This window comes from Capra hircus, chromosome 29 (genome assembly GCF_001704415.2).
Source record: "Capra hircus breed San Clemente chromosome 29, ASM170441v1, whole genome shotgun sequence".
In the NCBI taxonomy this organism is placed as follows: domain Eukaryota; kingdom Metazoa; phylum Chordata; class Mammalia; order Artiodactyla; family Bovidae; genus Capra; species Capra hircus.
In genome coordinates, this window is record NC_030836.1 from 14,426,471 (window position 1) to 14,434,725 (window position 8,255).

The window sequence follows — 8,255 nt, forward strand, 5'->3', positions numbered from 1 at the left end:
CATCTATTATACAATAAAGCTTTTCATTTAAAAGAACGTATAATTTCAAGGCAAGGGAAGCAGTATGCACTAAAACCTATTGATGACTATCTTTGGGAGAAGTAATTAAGTCTACAAAAGAAGGGTCAGAAAATCCAGAGAGAAGTAGTTTTTCTGTGGAAGCACATGATGCAAGGAGTGGAACCACTGTTTAAGCCAAGGATCTGGGTGAACCTGAAAAATACACAGCACACTGTGTTAGAGAACTGTTAAAAAAAAAGTCACAGGTGGCATAAAAATGGAAACATTCCAATATCTAAACCTGTCTGCAATAAGCAAAGGAGAAAATGAAAGTGTGAAAGCACCATACTGTGGCTACAAGAGGGACATGGAACATGATATACTGAAGGACTTTTTAATTCATCTAAATTGAGGATTTTTGAAAATGTACTCAATTTATGAGAGACCTTCATCTTTAAAATAAAATGTGTGGATTGATATCTGTCTTACCCCACGCCTGGTATTATTGTAACATTGAAACAAGCATAGACAGATGAAACAGCTGTTAGAATAAGCAGCTTGATTTACTTATATGTGACTGCGTTTCTGTCATCTTGAAAGTTTATTTAAACTCCTCATTTCAAAAGAAAATGAAAGAAAACCAAGGTGCTTATGTAATAAGCGTACATTCCTTGGTATAATCATTCAATAAACATTCCACATGGAAGCAAAGGAAACCCCAGAATCTAGTGCAGATTATATGAAAGCCCTCTCCATACCTTAAGTAGTAAAGTTGATTCTGTAGAGCTCTTCAATGCAAATATCATGGTCTATAGTAAGCAGCTGGAATGTCCTTGAGACTAATCCAACAGTAAGTTTGGTCTTCCTCTGGGAAAGCAAGCATTTCCTTTACTAAGAATGATCTTGGATCATATATGTCAAAAGGTTGATCTAATTCAATGAGACTTCATCCCATCTATTTGTCTTAGAATGCTGCAGATTTGTTTTAGAATAAAGATTGTCCTTTCATTATATAAGCTATTGTTTGTTTTGTCAAATCCCTCTTGGCCTTGAATACACTGTTGAAATAAGGATTCTTTAGAAATGCTGATAAGGATGTTCTACTAAATATTACCCTTTGTAAACCTTTGAGGAGGCTCAGGAGTTGTAGCACTCAAAGGATTTATATAAGCAGGTGTACACATCTGTGTAAACGAGAACACATTTGGGACTTACTTGGTTCCACACTCTCAAGAGCCTGTGTCATAGAATGCTGATATACTTATTTTATTTTGGCAGTGTAACAATAAATGCATGCCCTTTTCATGTTTTTAGCACCTCTAAGTGCGTAGGCACTCAGTCGTGTCTGATTCTTTGCAGCCCCATGGACTGTAGCCCACCAAGCTCCTCTGTCCATAGGACTCTCCAGGGTTGTCATTTCCTCCTCCGGCGGATCTTCATGACCCAGGGATCAAACCCATGTCTCTTGTATCTCCTGCATTGGCAGGCAGATTATTTACCACTAGTGTCACCTGGAAAGCCCTTTTAACACTTCTATTGGCACCTAACTAATATGCAAATTAACTGTACCTATGTAAGTGTGTAATGTGATAATTTTGACATACATATGTATCCATGAAACCATCACTACAATCAAGATACTGAACATATCATCACCTCCAAAGTTCCCTGTTACCCCTTTGTCATCTCCTCTGTCCATCCTTTGATGCCCCCTACTCACAACTCCTGACCTGCTGTCATAATTTTTCTTTTACATTTTCTGTGATTTTATATAGACAGCCATACAACCTGTTTTCTGGCTTACTTCACTCACCATAATCACTTGGAGATTGCCTCATTGTCACACATCTCAGTGGCTGGTTCCTTCATATTTCTGGAATATTTATTACATCATGTGGCTATATCACAGCTTGTTATCTATTCTGTTGATAGGCATAGGTCCCTTGAACTTAATTTACTTTCATGACCTTTTGTCCATGTCTCCGATAATTAATAAATTCTTAATATAAAAAATTATTTCAAGACCTAAGTTCTCTATTGTCTCTTAATCATAGAGAGGAAAACAGTACTTTAAAAATAGATAGTGGAAAAAATAAAAAAATAAAAACAGACAGTGGTAGAATTATGGTATTTATGACAATAATAATACAGACATTCCTTTTATATTGTACTTTGCTTTACTGAACTTTGTAGAAGTCCATTTTTTACAAATTGAGTAAATTATAGATATGTGGCCACCCTGCTTAAGGCAAGTCTGTTGGTGCCATTTTTCCAATAGCGTTTGCTGACTTCGTGTCTCTGTGTCACATTTTAATAATTCTCACAATATTCTAAACTTTTCATCACAATATATATATTATGGTGATTTGTGATCAGTAATCTTTGATGCTTCTTTTGTAATTTTTGTTTTATATTTTTCAATTACAGTATGTACATTGAATTTAGGCAAAATGTTTTTGCACATTTAATAGACTACAGTAGAGTAAAAACATACCTTTCTTGCTCTGGGAAGCCAACAGATTCATGTGACTCACTTTATTGAGATATTTGCCTTATTGTGGTAGCCTGGAAGTGAACCCACAGTATCTCTGTGGTATGCCTGTTATATGCTGATGTGCATAGCAACAGATGAAGTTTATTGTTATTTGTAAAGCTAGACATAGCTTTCAGTTATTTTGCAAAGCAATTCATAGATTACGAAGATGTGACTAAGAACTAATATAAACTATAGCCCGCCAGGCTCCTCTGTCCATGGGATTCTTCAGGCAAGAATACTGGAGTGGATAGTCATTCCCTTCACAAGGGGATTCGTCCCAACCTAGGGATCGAACCTGGCTTCCCAAGAGGAGTGTCACCAGAGTTGTTAGGGACACTTTGGAGATCCAGTTAAGGAAAACTGGTGTCAGAGAGAGAGTGAGATGAGAGATGAGAGGGAGGAATAGAGACGATACATATATGCTGCTGCTGCTGCTGCTGTCGTCACTTCAATCGTGTCTGACTCTGTGTGACCCCATAGATGGCAGCCCACCAGGCTCCCCCATCCCTGGGATTCTCCAGGCAAGAGCACTGGAGTGGGTTGCCATTTCTTTCTCCGATGCATGAAAATGAAAAGTGAAAGTGAAGTCAGTTGCATCCGGCTCTTCGTGACCCCATGGACTGCAGCCAACCAGGCTCCTCTGTCCATGGGATTTTCCAGGCAAGAGTACTGGAGTGGAGTGCATTTCCTTCTCCAAGATAAATACATACACACACACATATGAGTATTAGTTGTTTGGTCACTAAATTGTGTCTGACTCTTGTGACCCCATTGACTATATCCCACCAAACTCCTCTGTCCATGAGATTTCCCAGGCAGAAATACTGGAGTGGGTTGCCATTACCTTCTCCAGAGGATCTTTCCAACCCAGGAATCGAACCCAGGTTTCCTGCATTGCTCCACCTAGTTACTACATATTTGGATTTAGGAGGTTAGATTGTGAGGTTTATGGTTATTTCTGTATGTGTTAAGAGCAGACAGTCCAGGCTAGAAATGATAGCTAGATATACTACTGCTTATTGAACCAACTCACTAGGCTGCATGATATCCGAAGGTCTGTTTCTACAAGTTTATTCAACAAAATTGTGCCCAGTAGACCTGGACACTGGAAGGATGTGGATAATGGAGAAAAAACTAGGTTTGAAATAGTCAGATCCAGAAGTTTGTTTGTAGGAAAGTACCTAGAGGCAAGTGAAGCTATTAATTAGTAAAATTATCATGTTATCTTTCTATGTACAGTATATTTATAATATTCATCATTTTAAAGTTTCCAATTTGATGTAATTTTTTTCTCCTACTCTGGAGGAGGACATGGCAACCCACTCCAGTATCCTTGCCTCCCATGGAGAGAGGAGCCTGGTGGGCTACAGCTCATAGGGTCGCAAAGAATCAGACATCACTGAAGCAACTTAGCATGCATGCACATCCACTTAATTTTCCATTTGTGATTTTTAATTATTTTTATTAAAGACCCCTCCCCATGAGTGCATACTTGGGTCTTCATAGAGCTAGAATTTATCACTGTTTACACGTTACAGTTCAATGGAGAAGACAGTCTAGGAAACATATAATTCAGATGCAAGCTTATAAAGGCTAACTAAGAGAACCTCAGTGGAGAAGGGCATGGCAACCTACTCTGGTATTCTTGCCTGGAAAATCCCATGAACAGAGGAGTCTAGGGGGGTTACAGCCCATGGGGTCGCACAGAGTTGGACACAACTGAGCATGCACACATGGGAAGAGAACCTCAGGAGTGTCTAGCATAGAAATATGATGCTTACCTGAGAGGCCTGGATCAACTTCTTGCAGGGAATGGTGTTAAAGTTGAGATGTAGTGAATGAGTTGGAATTGGTCAAGCAAAGATGTATATGTCTGTGTGTGTCTACCGCATCTCTGTGTGGGGTTAGGGGGACAATGACAGAAAGGTGATTAAAGAGGTTTGATTATACCTTCTGACATACAGAGTGTAATATAGGTGAGTAGTTGGCACAAGGTCTTATTTTGATGCATTTTACAGTTATTTTTGCTTTGCATGAGTGAGGAAATCCTGAGACTTTAGGGAGAGATTTGATTATGTGTCTTCTAAAGCTGTATCTCTTTCCTCTGAGACAGATGCCCTTAATTCTCTAGAGGCAGTTTTCAGGGGGCAGTTTTATTTTATACTTTTATTTTTTTTTTTTTAAAGAATGGGTCTTGGTAGCTCTAAACTCATCTTTTTTTTTTTTTTTCTAAGTTAATTAAATGATTGGTTTTATCTTATGGCTGTGCTGGATCTTCATTGCTGCTCGGGGGCTTTCTCTAGTTGGGGTGAGCAGGCTTCCCCTGGCGGTGGCGTCTCTTGCAGAGCATGGGCTGTTGGCACACGGGCTTCAGTAGTTGCAGTGCCTGGGCTCAGTAATTGAGGCTTAGGAACAGTAGGGGCTCCGGAACAGGAGGGGCTCCAGAGCAGGAGGCTCAGTAGCTGTGGTGCAGGGACTTCGTTGCTCCCTGGCATGTGGGATCTTACTGGCCCAGGAATTGAACTAGTGTCCCTTGCATTGACAGGTGGATTCTTACCCATTGGACTGCCAGGGAAGCTCCAAGGAGTAGTTTTAAAATGCAAGAACACTTTAGTGAAGAAAGGCTCCTCATGGCAGGGAATGGTTTCTGGGATTCCATTCTAAATACCAACACAACCTAGGCTGCTTAACGTTCTTCGACATTTAGTCACTGCTAACTTAATCAGTGTGTGTTACAGTATGAGAGTCAGAAATCACAGACTGCTGTGTACATTTCCTACTACTTTATTTGCTCCATCAGCTTGGCAAATCATTTTTATCCTCTAAGCTTCAGTGTACTTATGTTTACAGTGGGGATACACATGCCTTCTTCATAGGGCGGTCTGAGAATCGGAGGATCCACTAAAATAATCTGGGATAGAAGTGCCCAGCATAAAGTAGGTGTTCAATAAGTTTCAACTGGATATACGTTTTAACAGTTCCACTCTTTTATGATGAGATTCTGTCTGTAGCTCTTTGCTAATGTTCTTGATGAGGTAATCTTTGGAGAATGACTCACAGAGGATTTTTTTTTCCCCCTAAATGTGGAATGTCTCTTTGAATTAATTCACTTCATAAAAAACTGAGTAATGCTTGGAATTCCATTAAAAGAGTGATATTAACAGGTCACTGAAAGCTTTTTTTATATCCCTTTTGAGAGTACTGTAGTATTTACTTAGTATTCAAAGATGATCCATTTCTTTTGGAAAAGATTGGGAACATAACTTCTGCAAGATGCTAGTCAAAGAGAGCTTCATCCAGGTGCTTTTTGAGAAATTCATTGAGTATGAATGTTCCACATCCACTTGATCCTCATTGATTTGTCAAGGTCAAAATTGATTTCCCAGAACAACCGATTTCATTTTATTTTTTATAACTTACTTGCTTATTTTTGGTTACCCTGGGTCTCTGTTGCTGTGCACCGGCTTTCTCTAGCTGCAGAGAGCTGGGGCGACCCTTCACTGTGGTGCACAGGCTTCTCATTGTGGTGACTTTCCTTGGTATAGAGTGCATGCTCCAGCCTCCCAGGCTTTAGTAGTTGCAGCAAGTAAGCTCAGTAGTTGTGGCTCCCAGGCTCTAGAGCATGTGGGTTTCAGTTGTTGAGGCAAAAGCACTCACTAGTTGTGGCCTTGGGCCCTGGAGCAGGCCAGCCTCTGCTGCACGTGCCATCCTCCCAGCCCAGGGATCAAACCTGTGTCCCCTGCATTGGCAGGCAGATTCTTACCCACTGTTCCACCAAAAAAATCCCAGTTTCATTTAATTTTTAAAAGTACAACAATAGAGTATGGAGCTCTGGATGTGGTTTGGGATGATATCTGTCTCCCCAACTCCTACTCCTTGTGATAGTGTGAACTAAAAATGCCACCTGCCACATAAGTAAGCAAAGCATGTTGCAGCCATCAGCCATGGGAGCTGCCACCCCCACGTATCCTGAGATGCTGAGTCCCCGGCTGAAGTCCTCAGTTTTGTCTGCTGAATGAAGTATAACTCTCAACTTTTAAGTGACGCATTTTTTCTTTTTAGGTCAACAACAATCTTGCTTTAAATATTATAACTTTAGGAATTATTTCCCTGGCCCAAAGGACAGGTCCCTTTTCTATAGTCCCTTAGTTCCCAAAGTTTTCTCACTCATTGTCTGTTGGTTTATATTTGTTACATATTCATATATGTCTGTCTCTATAATATATAAGCTCTGAAAGTCTAGGTACTCAATCTGATTTATTAAATACTGTATCCTTTTCAATTCAGGCAGTGCCTGGCTTATAATAAGCATCTAATAAAAACCCATCAAGTGAATGAATGAATGATTATATGAATTAACATTTCCTTCAGAATAAAGCTTCCTTCATGAGAAGGAAGTCATAGACTTTTTAGGATAACTTTATTTATTTTATTTTATTTTATTTTTACTGATAAGATGTTTAATGACTTTTGTTCTTAGGTCACCTTATTGAGCAATACATCATGAAATCAATAGTTGTACATCTAGGAAATTTACCAATGGAGCTCTCTTCCACTGGTGTGTATATTTTAATCTGTCTCATGTGGGTATCTCTTCCATTTTGATGATTGGCTAGAACAGCAATCTGTATCATGAAAGTGCGAGTTGGCTTCTTATGATTATCAGTTAAGGGAACATGAATCCAGCCAGTTGGTTCCACCAATTCAAGTTGCCGAATTTCCTGAAGGTTGTGAAAACTATTTCCAACTCTGACTGAGATCTTGCTTGGAGTGTAGCTTTCATCAGATTTGTAATCCACATAAATACATAATGCCTTCACTGTTGTTTTTCTTCCGAATTGTATGTTCACTAAATGAGGCTGGGATCCATCTGATTGCCAGTAAGTTTCTAGATTGTCATCTCGTAACTGATCCACTCCAAATCCTGGTTTACAAGATGAGAGTGACCAAACAGCTTGTGACCCAATTTCCCGTACTGTTCCAGTCCTTTCCAACTGCTTAGGGTTAGCACCAGGAGGTGTCTTGTTTGATGTGGTCATTTTAAAAATATTAGCTTGCGCACTCTAGCTCCGCGCCACTCCCACTCGGCTTCCTAGGATAACTTTAGAAAAAAAAAAAAAAAATCTTCAAATTCTGAAACTGAGAAAACTGGGAGATGCTGCAATGAAGGAAATGAAGACAGGAATAAATAAAAAATGAACACTGATTTTTCTCAGGTTTGTGCTATTTTAAAAATAAGTTCTACACATAACTTGGTTTGCTCATAAAATTTTACCATTTGGTTCACTAAACTGAAGAACACAGTTTAAATAGACAAGTAAATATTTACAAATTGAATTTACTTGGAGATATTTTTCATTTCTGATACAAATTCAGCCCCAAGCTGCTGACCAAAAAGAAAAACAACATTCTTATCATTTGAGAGTGGATCAGATAATGGAGAAAAGTTGAAATTAGGAGAAAAAAAATCCATAGTGAAAATTTAAAAAGATAATAATAACATTATTTAGGTGACTTGTCTGGTGTCATTTAGTGACAAAAACAGAAAGGGAAAAGTGTAAGAGACAAAACACATTTACGTTTGTTGAGCATTTATTAGGAGCAGGTCTGTGAGCCAGACACTTTGCATGAATTATCTCATTTAATTCCCATGACAATTATTTGGAGTTGATGTTACTATTCTCACATTTCAAATGAACTACTAAGAGATGGAGATGAC

At 39.0% G+C, this 8,255-nt stretch overlaps 1 pseudogene across 1 annotated transcript; it reads right to left on the reverse strand.

Moving 5' to 3' along the window:
- LOC102176395 lies at positions 6,979 to 7,606 on the reverse strand (annotated as a pseudogene). Its single transcript, XR_001917455.1, has one exon. The product of XR_001917455.1 is annotated as an anaphase-promoting complex subunit 10 pseudogene (transcript).